Source organism: Sus scrofa, chromosome 7, assembly GCF_054392235.1.
Source record: "Sus scrofa isolate SSC_HxYL_T2T_F1_AM1 chromosome 7, Sscrofa_HxYL_maternal_Yorkshire_Landrace_v2.0, whole genome shotgun sequence".
NCBI lineage: Eukaryota > Metazoa > Chordata > Mammalia > Artiodactyla > Suidae > Sus > Sus scrofa.
In genome coordinates this window covers 132,797,222-132,808,796 of record NC_139389.1, presented here as the reverse complement: position 1 = coordinate 132,808,796, position 11,575 = coordinate 132,797,222, and the positions used below count along the sequence as shown (strand labels likewise).

The following is an 11,575-nucleotide window of genomic DNA, read 5'->3' as shown; positions in this document are numbered from 1 at the left end:
AGACCCTCCCACCCCCCCACCCACCCACCCACCCCCGGCGCGGCAAGTGGCCGCCTTGAGCCACCCTGGGATACGGACCTCGGGGGCTCCACCGACTTCTTCTACCTCCACCACCGGTGCTCCTGCGCCCCTGGGCCCCCCCGCTCCCGCCCCCCTCGTCCTGTGATGTGCTGTGGTGCCTCCCCCGCCCCGCCCCGCCTCCCCGCAAGGGCTGCCCCCCCCCACCCCGCCCCGGCCTGGCCCCGGCCTTGGACATTGACTGCCTGAGCCTGCATTCTGGCTCCTACCTGGACGGTGCTGCTCCACAGAAGGTCCCAATGTGCCAGTACTTACCGGACTCGTGTTCCCAGAGTCCCTGTGACTCCCAGGACAGGGAGCGGGTGACCTCGCCCCAGGGACTCCCTCCCGCCTCCAACACTGACAGCACAGGGGCCCAGAGGCCCGAGACAAGGGGAGGGGGCTCCCAGAGAGACTGAGGAAGGCCCGAGAAGCCAGCAGGCTGTGCCCAGTAGCTGAGAGTACTGCTCCCAGACCACCGCTCTCTGCCACAGGAGGAGACCCCTCCCCTTCTCCCACCCCTCACAATAAAGCAGAATAAAAGGCTGTCTGACTTGGTGGTTTGTTTTGGGAGGGTGGGGGCAGGCGGGGTGGGGTGGAGGAGAGGAAGGCAGGATAGGGGGTGCAGGGCGGGAGGAGACTGGGCTCTCCCCCAAAACAGGCCACCAGGCGCCTGCCACACAATCTAGGGAAGGCGGGGGGACACTGGGAGCTGCCTCTTCCTGAGGGTCCCGAGTGGGGACCCCAAAAATCCAAGTCCCAAATCCTCCCCCATGAGAAAGGAAGGGTGGGCAGGCTGGACTCTGCCCCCCTAACTCAGAGGGTCTGGGAACCAAGGGACCTCGGTTCCAAACAATGCCCCCCCCACCTCCACTGCCCGCCACCCCTCGTGGAGAAGTCTAAGGTCACGCTGCCCTGGGAGTGGCTAAATGGCTGCTCCAGGGGTCACTACCAGGGAAGGGGTCGGGGGTGCGAGGCATGCAGACATGGGGGGGCGCCCACTCACTCAGGGCTCCCTCGTCCCACAGCCCAGCACACACTGACCCGAACCCCTCTCTCCGGCCTGGGGGCCCACCCACCCACGGGCCCACCCACCCAGCGAGGGCCCCAGACCTCCCAGAGCACACCTGCCCCGCTTGCCACACTGGCACCACTCCTCGCAGGGGACACGGAGCCTCAGCTGGGGGCAGGGTCCCACAGGGAGGTACGAGCACGTCGTGGACCCCCGTCTGTCCTGTCGGCACAGACTCTGCCCCTGACGGCGGCACCGTGAGATCACCCAGCAGATCTCAGGTTCAAAGGTCAGGGGCTCTGCAGGGACCTGACCTCCCAACCCCCCCTGCCCCCCCACCCCTAAGGAAAGCCATGTCCTGGGTGGACCCCAGAGCTCTGTGCGCTCTCGGGCCCCACCTGACCTCACGCCCTGTAGCCTTACTGGCCCCCAGGAGGTTCCAGCCGCCGCCCGCCCGGCCTCCCACCCACCTGTGGGAGGCATCTACCCCCAGTGGCAGCACCCAGAGATCATGGTCAGGATCCCAGGTTCAAAGCCAGGGGCTCAGGGCTCTCCTCACCCCCACCTGGCCCACTGCTGACGGCTGCCCCCCACCCCCCGGCCACAGTCACCCCATCTGTTGCTGGGACTCATCAGAGCTGCTGGGGAATCCGGGGTCATGAGGGACGTCCCAGCACAGCCGTAACGCAGAGTCCTTGCCCTCCGCGGCCACCCCTGAGCAGATTTTATGCTGCTTACTGAGGGCCCAAAGAGGGCAGGTGACTTGAGGGTAGCCAAGAGGAGTCAGGAGCACGGCCAGGACTGGGGTCCTCCCTGGTGACCTCTGCCCTCTCACCCCGGAACCCCCTACCCCGCCACACCCACCCTGCACGTCTGAGTCCCAGGACCTAGGAACGACCCCCACAAACAGCCATCTTCACTGAGATCCCAGGACCCAAAGGTACACATCTGTCTGTCTGTCCCCCCCAGGCAGCAGTCCCCAAAAAGCCATGGGCAAGGTCAGGGCTGCCGCTCAAAGAACCAAGTCCTCCTTAGTGGCCATGCCTCCAGCTTGTCACCCTGGCCAGCAGCTGTCCATCTCCAGGCCGGTTTTCCCATCATCAATTGAGGGGGGCGGGTTTCAGGGCCAACGAGACAATCTCTAAGGGCCTCTGATTCCTAAAACCCCCTCTGTTCCAGGTGACACCCTTCTGGGGGCTCCCGAATCCTTTGGCGTAAGCCCCCTGAGGGCAGAGCCTGGGTGGTGGTCGGAGGTCACTCCCAGCTCAGGCCCCTGGGGAATCCCAGGGGCTGAACCTCCCGGGCAAACCTACGGCCTGCTTGGGAGGGGCTGCCTGGGCGACTGAGGACAGACCAGTACCCTGGTGTCCCCACCGCCCAGGACCTGCCCGGAGCGCCACTCTCTCCAGCCAGGCCTATGCAGGTGGAAAAGCCAGAGGATCACCTCTCTGCTAAGGTCGAACAGAATTTGTCACCAAACGACCAGCCCTGCCCCCCAGCGGGGAGCCCAGACACCCACTAAGGGACACATGCTTCCTCACGGTGACACCCAGGCGCACGCACACGCAGACCAGCGGGGCTGCCGGCACAAAAGCCTCGGCACAGTCTGGACACAGCAGACAGCGGCGTCCCAGCCTCACTGGGTCCCTCCCTCCAACCCAGCCAGAGGGGTTCTATTCAGAGAGAAGAGAGGCTGCCCCCAAGCCAAGGACAACTTGGGACAAGGCAAAAATATTGGGTGACAGCGTCCCCTCCTCCTAAAAAAAAAGGAGTTTAAAAAGCATAATACAAACCTTTTTTCTCCTGAAAGAAAATAAAAGAACATTAGTACTGAACCACCTGCTGCGTTAGGACATCCCTGGCGCCTCTCCAAAGGTGAGAGGCAGGTTACAGGGGCGCCTCTGCCCAGACTCCCCAGCCACCCCCAACCCCGCTCTACACGAGGCCATTTCAGGGACACGTAACTCTCCGGGCTACTGACAGCTACTCGCCACTCGGGTCCGGCTTTGCCCACCCCTCAGCCACTGAGGGGCCCCCGACACAGGCCCTGGGGTTCAGGGGTGTGGGAGAAGCTTTGCTAGTAGAAGCCTGGAGACCCTTCCCTGCCCAACAGGGCAGCGCCAGCCTGTCCCCAAAGGAAACCGGGGGAAAGCTACAAACAGCCCAACCCCCCGGCCCCTGTCGCCGCACCATCCGAGGGTGTCCCTGAGCGAGAGAAAGGCTCTCTCCTTGGCCAACATCAAGCCTTTCCTGATGGAAAGACTCCTGGGCTCCCCAGTCACACGCCGAACACCCACCACTCCTTGGAGCGCCCCGCGGTCCTGCTCAGGCTGCCCCTGGTCACGCAGGACCTCCTGAACGCCTGCCCAGGGCCTCCTGAGGCTGCGAGGGGAAGGGGGCGGGGGTGGGGGGAGGCCCGGGGAGCAGGGCGAAGAGGAAGGAGGCAGGGAGGAAGAAAGTGGGGGCGGGGCTGTGCCTGTCTCATCTGACACATTCAGGCCTCTGCCACCCTGAGCCCCACGTGGGCACCCAGGCTGGCTGCCAGGGCCGGTTCAGAGGCTGATGGTGCCAGTGGCACAGGGGCTCGCCCCCACCATCTCTCACCATGCCCGGGAACCGGGTTAGTGGGCACGCCAAAGTCAGCAGTCAGGGCCCCAGCGCGCTGGCCCAGCGCCCTCGGGCACCCAGCTTGGACCAGGAGAAGGCGGAGGCTGAGCGCTGACAGCATCCAACTGCGAGAGGCGGGGCCCAGAGGGAGCAACCAGCCGGGAAGAGCATCTGAGCCGGTTTGAGGAGAGCAAGCAGCCGCCTGTGAGGGGCCTCAGCCTCCTGGTCACGAGAGAGTCCTGGGCAGAGGCTAAGGCCCCTCAAGGAGACTCTCCTCCAGGGGCAGGGGCCAAGGGTCAGCCTGCTGGTCAGAGCCCCACCCCCAAGTCCTGGGAACAAAGGGACCGCTCCCAACAAGGCTGCCTTTCTGTCCTGGGGTCCCCCCAGGAGCACAGCCACTGCCCCATCGGGGGACAAGCCCCAGGGCAGGCCTGGCTCTGCCTCGGGCCTGTCTTCTCCTGGCCGCCCAGGCAGAGGGTAACCCTGGGCCCACCCCCGGGGAGTGTCCCACAGGCCGTAACCTCCCCTCCGATGAGGCGGCCACAGACAGCCCAGCCCCAGGCCTTCCCTCCAGGAAGAAGAGGGAGCCCCTGGGAGGCTGCGGAGGTAGCGGTGGTAAGTGGAGGACACCCCGCCTGCAGCCAGGGCCGTGGGGGAGGGGCTGGGGGTGGCAGCAGGTGGACGCGACGAAGAAAAGCATCGTCTAGACTTGGGTGGCGGCGTGTCGCCTCCTGAGCGAAGCTGTCCACCCCCAGTGAGTGTCACCCAGAAAGGCGGCCTTGGTGGGACATGTGACTGCGGAAGGGGCTCCATGAGAGCCATCTGTAGGAGGAACCCTTTATAATGGAGCAGTGGCGGGGGGGCCTCCAGGTGACACACGAGGGGGAGGGGGCTCAACAGACACAGGGGGAAGAGGGGCTCCGTGTGACAGGGGAGACACAGAATGGGGGCAGTCGGATGGACACAGGTGTGAAGAAGGGACGCGGTCACACCCAGGATGAAGAGGGGGCAGAGGGACACAGGAACAAGACAGTGCTCGGGGTGACACATGAAGGGGAGGACTGAGGGTGACACGTGAGCCAAGGGGGGTTCAGGCTGCTACGTGAAAGGGGAGGTGCTCAGGGGAGACAGGACGGGCAGGGGCAGGGGGTCCGCCCGCGTGAAGGAGGGGCTCAGGGTGACGCCTGAGCAAGGGAGGGTTCAGGGTGACACGTGGGGGAAGGAAGGGCTCCAGGTGACACATGAAAGTGGGAGGGGCTCGGGGTGAGACAGTCTGGGGGAGGGGTCGGAGGGACGCTTGAGTGGAGCAGGGGCTCAGGCTGACACCCGAGGGAACCAGATGCTCAGGGTGACACTTGATGGAAGGAGGAGCCCAGGGAGAGACGTGAGGGGATGAAGGGCTCGGCTTGGTGAATGAAAGGGGGGGGGGCTCCGGGCGACACTTCCGTGAAGGAGGGTTTTGGGTGACACGTGAAAGGGGGAGGGGCTCAAGGGGACATGCCAGTGAAGAATGGGCTTAGGGTGACACCTGAGTGAAGGAGGGTTTAGGGCGACACCTGAATGATAGAGGAGCTCAGGGTGACACATGAAAGGGGGAGGGGCTCAGGGTGACGCATGAGTGAAGGAGGGGCTCAGGTGACACGTGAGGGAGGCAGGGGCTCAGGTGACACGTGAGGGAGGCAGGGGTCAGGGTGACACATGAGGTAGGCAGGGGCTCAGGTGACACGCGGGGGAGGCAGGGGTCAGGGTGACACGTGGGGGAGGCAGGGGTCAGGGTGACATGTGGGGGAGGCAGGGGTCAGGGTGACACGCGGGGGAGGCAGGGGTCAGGGTGACACGTAGGGGAGGCAGGGGCTGAGGGTGGCGTCCAGGAGGTGGAGGTACTTGGGGGTGCATTCAAGTGGGGGAGTCCCTGTGACACGTGTGTTGAATCAGCTCTACTGTCACGTGGGTAGAAGGGGCCCAGGTGACGCATGGGTGGGAGGACCCCTGAGGCAGGGAGCCATCAGCGTCCCATGAGTGGGAAAGGGTCAGGGGGACTCAGTAGTGGAGGAATGGCTCACTGTGACAGTGAGCGTGGAGGCTGAAGTGACACATGCCGTGGAGGGGCTCCATGTGACACAGGAAAGGGGAACGTTCAGGGTGGCCCGGCTCAGGAAGGGGTTCAGTGTGACATGACTGGGGGAATCCCTGTGACACACGCTGGGGGGAGGCCAGTGTGATCACGAATGAAGGAGAAGCTCGGTTTGACACACAGGTGGGGAGGGACCTGGTGTGACACATGAGCTGGGGGACTCGCGGTGACACATGGGTGAAGAGGGGCTCCATGTGACCCGTGAGTGGGGAAGGGACTCGTGGGACTCGTGTGGGGGAGGAGCTCGCGGTGACAAACGAGCAGGGCGCTGCGTGTGGCGTGGGGTGGGGAGGGTTTCAGGGGACGCAAAATAGAGAGAGAGAGGCTCGGGGGGACACAGCAGAGGACAGAGTTCGAGCCGACACGGGGTAAAGGAGTGACTCTGTGTGACGCGAGGCTGGGCAGAGACCCCAAAGGATACGTGAGTGGGGGAGGCTCCGTTTCGCACGACCAGGGTAGGGGCGCAGGGTGACACAGGAGCAGGGAGTGCTCAGGGTGACACTGGGGGGGGGGGGAGGGGCTCGCAACGCTGTGTGGGTGTGGGGACGCTCTGTGCCACTTGAGTGGGGGTGTGGCCAAGGTGGGAGAGGGACACAGCTTGAAACCTGACAGAGGACATGGCACAGCATGTGCGTGAGGGGTCACCAGGTGACACATGCTCAGGAGGGACCTCTCAGTGCTCCGTGAGCGTGCGAATGACCGCGCCTGACCCAGCTGAGAGGGGACACAGGGTTTCAGTAAAGGGGAGACGCCACACAGCACACGAGCAGGGGAGGCGATGGCTGCGGAAGGGACTGGGTGTGTCACATGAGGGAACCGAGAGCGACACAAGAAAGGAACGTGCTCATGGTGACGATCAGTGAGAAAGGGCCTCAGCGTAAACAAACGCGTGCAAGGGCCCAGTGCGACCTGAGCGGAGAGGGGGTCACTGTGACGCGGGAGTGGGGGCGGCCTGCGGGACACAGACGTCAGGGACCCCGGAGGGGAAGAAAGGGTCGGAGGGACCACTGAGCAGAGGCAGGGACTGTGTGACACGGGAGTGGAGGAGGGGGTGTGTGACACACGCGTGGGCGGGTGTGGCACGGGAGTGGAGGAGGGGGCAGGTGTGGCACGGGAGTGGAGGAGGGGGCGTGTGACACAGGCGTGGGCGGGTGTGGCACGGGAGTGGAGGAGGGGGCGTGTGACACAGGCGTGGGCGGGTGTGACACGGGAGTGGAGGAGGGGGCGTGTGACACAGGCGTGGGCGGGTGTGACACGGGAGTGGAGGAGGGGGCGTGTGACACAGGCGTGGGCGGGTGTGACACGGGAGTGGAGGAGGGGGCGTGTGACACAGGCGTGGGCGGGTGAGGCAGGAGACAGGGGGTGACACAGGAGGGGAGGAGGGGCATGTGACACAGGAGTGGGGGGGTGAGGCAGGAGTCAGGGGGTGACATAGGAGGGGAGGAGGGGGTGTGTGTGTGACACAGGCGTGGGCAGGTGTGACACGGGAGTGAAGGAGGGTGTGTGTGACACAGGGGTGGGGGGTGTGGCACAGGGGTGGAGGGGGTGTGTGTGTGTGACACAGGAGTGGAAGGGGATGTGACACAGGAGTGGAAGGGGATGTGGCACAGGAGTGGAGGAGGGGGTGTCTGACACCGGGGTGGGGGGTCTGACAAAGGGATGGAGGAGGGTATGTGTGTGACACAGGAGTGGAGGGTATGTGTATGTGTGTGACACAGGAGTGGAAGAGGGGGTGTGTGTGACACAGGAGTGGAAGAGGGGGTGTGTGTGACACAGGAGTGGAAGGGGATGTGACACGGGTGGAGGAGGGGGTGTCTGACACCGGGGTGGGGGGTCTGACAAAGGGATGGAGGAGGGTGTGTGTGTGACACAGGAGTGGAGGGTATGTGTATGTGTGTGACACAGGAGTGGAAGAGGGGGTGTGTGTGACACAGGAGTGGAAGAGGGGGTGTGTGTGACACAGGAGTGGAAGGGGATGTGACATGGGGTGGAGGAGGGGGTGTGTGTGACACAGGGGTGGGGGGGGTGTGACGCTGGAGCGGGAGGGTCTCTGTGGCCTCTCTCTCCCCAGAGACCCTAAGAGTGGTTTTCTCCCCCCAGATCCCTGGAGAAAGAGTGCAACCCAGGGAGGCGACAGCCGTTTGGGGTGAAAGGGGACCCCGTGGGGACCCCTGGTCCCTGTGACTGGGGGCGGCCTGCAGGCCACACCAATTCCGAGTCCCATTCAGATAGACGCAGGCATTTGGACAGTCCTGAACCTGACGGAAGTTCCTTCACCCGAGGGAGAAACCGAAATCAGGCGACCTAAAAGGTCCCCTCCCATCCTCGCGGCGGCCCCCTGGACTCCGTCCTCCCGCCCCACGAGCCGCCCCCCGCCCCGGAACCTCGGGGACCCCGGAGGGTCCCATTGCTGATTCCCTATGACCTGGAAACGTCCCAGATGCTTCTCTGACGACCAGCCCTGGGTCAACCAAGGACACTGGCATCCATAAACTAAAGCGTCCCCGCCGCCCTTTGACCTCAGAGAGCAAAAGCACGTGGTAAGCGCCCGAGGGAGAAGCACGCAGCTCAGCATCTTAAAGCAGAGTCAAGTCTCCTGCACGGGGAATTCACGGCTTTGTCTGCCACGTTGTGCTTTTGCCCCGGACGCCCTCCCTCGGGACAGGACGCCGTGGTTCCCTCCTCCAGTGTGGTCTGACTCGGCCTTGAAACCCTCCAAGGCCAGGCCAGGAGACGTGCAGGACCGCCTCCCCCCACCTTCCCTTCCCCGGTCCGTCAGTCATTCCGGCGTTGGTGGGAAAAGCACAAAATTTAGTCCTCTGAGTCCTGACAGGTGACCCTCGGGGAACCGGTCTGAGCATCGGCTTTACTCTCCAAAAAGGGAAAGATGTGACCACCAGGGAAGAACCTGGATGGTCCCCACTAAGGGGACAGCGAGGAGGCTGGCCCAGAGAATGGGGCGCAGAGCACAAGGAGCCCAGGAGCCTGGAATCGGGGACCCCAGGGGCAGGCTGGGAGGGCCTGGGCTCCTGGCGCCACTTCTGAGATGAGGCCGCCAGCGGGTAAGGTAGGCCAGGGGGAGCACCCTCTCCAGAGCCCTGGGAGCAGTGGCTGGGCTGAGCCCCCTACCCCCACCCAGTCAGCCCCGCCCGCCTCTGCACTGAGCCCCCAGGCGGCTGCCCGCCCGGAGCCCAGGCTCTCTGCCATGCTCAGCTCCGTGCGCCTCCCCGAGGCGCGCACTCCCAAGGCCGCGTCCTTTACTTGATGCCTGGCACAGGGCCTGGCACACAGTAGACCTTCACCGCATGTGCAAACGAATGAATGAAAGCCTACCATGTACAAGGCCCTGGGGGCCAGAGTGAGCCCCCAGGCGAGGATGGAGGTGAGGCTGATGACGGCTGGGTGACGGCCAGTCCACAGTGACAGAGATGAGATGCTGCGCTCAGGAGGACAGAAGCCAGGTGGAGGTGACGGGAGCCCGAGGCGACCGGCCCACGGGGAGAGATGGGCCGGGCCTTGAGACCCGGGGGTTGCAGGTGACAGCCAAGCGGTGCTGGGTGATGGGAGCCAGAATGATGGAGCCCACGGCGACAGACACACATGCGTGAGACGGACCCCAAGACCCAAGACCTGGGCCGGGAAACCTCTGAAGCTCAAGGCGGGGTGGAATCTTTCCAGTCGCAGCGCAGCCCGGGGGCCCGCTCAGCACCCCCCGCCCCACGTGCATCAGCCGAATACCCGTTGTGTGCCAAGCTCGAGAACAACCACCTCACCCAGGACCTTGCTAGGGAGGAACAGTGGGTGCCCTAGAGTCGGGGGGCGGGCACACATTTTTGTCTGCATCCCCCATTAAGGAATTTGGAAAAGCCACATAATCCCATCCCCCCCCCCATTTTGTAAACTGGCAACGAAGCTTCCATGCCAGGCTTACAGAGCTGCGGCGACGTAGCTTGCCGAGCCTCAGCAGGCATACGGGGAACACGGAGCTACCTGCTCACGTCAAAAGCATCGAGCTCATTGGGTCCATCCACGCTCAACCTCGCTGGCAAGGCCATGGGACAAAACAGACGTTCATCCGCAAAAGTCTGTCGTCCACAGCGCTTTTCAATCCAAGTCAATGCGTCCCTGGGCATCGGGAAGACAAAGAGCGCCCCTCCGATTCTGAACCTCAGGTAGACGCCATGTCCCCTGGGTGATAAGAGGGCGGGCACCGCAGGGCAGGCGGGAACTGACCTGGGTGGTGCAGCATGCCAGCATCCGCGGCTCGCAGGCATCCTTCTGGGTCCAAGGCTCTGTCCAGGTTCTGGGAGGCCCTGTCTGGTCCTGGGGTCCCAGCCAGCACCCGAGGGTGGCAGACGCCCCGGGCAGGGGCCAGGGAGGCTGGGCACCAGCCCCAGCGCACCTTGCTGGACCCATTCTTGTCCCTCTGTGAGGGGGCTGAACGTGTATTGAGCTGCCGGGGAAGCTGGGGTCTAGGAGCTGGCGTCAGGGAGCTGATCAGAACCCCAGGAAAATCGGGAAGGAGCTGGGGGGGCCGCGGAGGCAAAGCTCCACTCCAGGACACAGAAGGGAGCTGACAGTGCACCCCAAGCAGAGCTGGCAGGGGCGGGATGGCCGCAGCAGCTCATGGGGACAAGATCCCCCCACGTATGGCAGCTTCACCATGGAGAGGCCACGCAGGGGGACAGTGAAGGGTAAGGGGTGGGGCCCAAGGCTGCCACTCTTGTGCTCGCTGTGGCAGAGCTAGACACACAGATGGGCGGGTGGACAAAGCTACCGGGGGCACATGGCAGGGTGACCGTGGGGAGGGGGCCTGGGGAGGAGACGCGGTCGTGGAGCTCATGTCGGGGTGTCTGGGGTTAGGGAGAGACCCAGGCTGTCTCTCCCCTCCAGTCACTCTCCACCCTCTGTCTCTCTCTCCTGCGCCCGGACACACAGGCTCAGACCCGCACGCACATGCATGCACGCTCACACATGCGCACACAGCCCCACGTGCACCGGTGCACACACAGGCAGGCCCAGGCCCACATCCATTCCGACCCAGGCAGGGCCTCCCGCACACTGAGCCCTCCCTGGGCTGGGACAGCAGGTGCCTAAGCTGGGGCGGCCCCCCGACCCCACCGGGTGCCCCCCTGGCGCTGGGGGCTGTGCGGGAGCCAGGGTGAAGGGCTGCAGACGAACCCCTGGACTGGGGCCCCGGCTTGCAGAACGCCCCCCCCGAAGCGGCACCCTCGCAAGGTGGCAGGAGCACAGGCTGCGCTGGGGGCTGGGTAAGGCCTGGCCCTTTAGGGTCACCATTGATTCCAAGTGGGAGGGAGGCAAGATCCAGCCTGGGTCATTAACCCCAGAAGGCCAGGCAGGGGCACCCTGTGGGCTCTCTCCTCCTGGCAGTATGGCCCTCTGACTCCTGGGCACTGAGGCCCCAGCCAGAGATGGCAGGAAAGGCTCCTCCTGGCCCCGGGGCCCTGCCCGGTGGCCGTGTGAGTATCCTGGCTCTGGGCCCCTGGTCTTCACTTTGGCCTTGAGCAGCCGACGAGCCCCCCGCAGGCACACATCCGTCCACTCCTTCCACCATCAGCCAACACCAAGCAAACAGATAAAGTGCTTTGTGAAGTGCAGGTATACAGGTAACGTTCCACAATGCCCCCCCGCCCCCTCCCCAACCCAGGGCAACTCGGAGACCCCGGTGCACTGCCCCTGGAGGCCCCTCAGCAGCAGGAAGGCTGCTCTGGGACTGTGGGCTGTCTGGGAAACACTCCACTCTC

The 11,575-nt window shown here is 64.5% G+C and overlaps 1 non-coding gene across 1 annotated transcript; it reads right to left on the bottom strand.

Moving 5' to 3' along the window:
* Positions 1 to 9,079: 9,079 nt before the first annotated feature.
* On the bottom strand, positions 9,080 to 9,162 carry MIR493 (microRNA mir-493). The gene has a single exon (NR_128438.1). It is a non-coding gene; the product is annotated as a microRNA mir-493 (primary transcript).
* Positions 9,163 to 11,575: the final 2,413 nt, after the last annotated feature.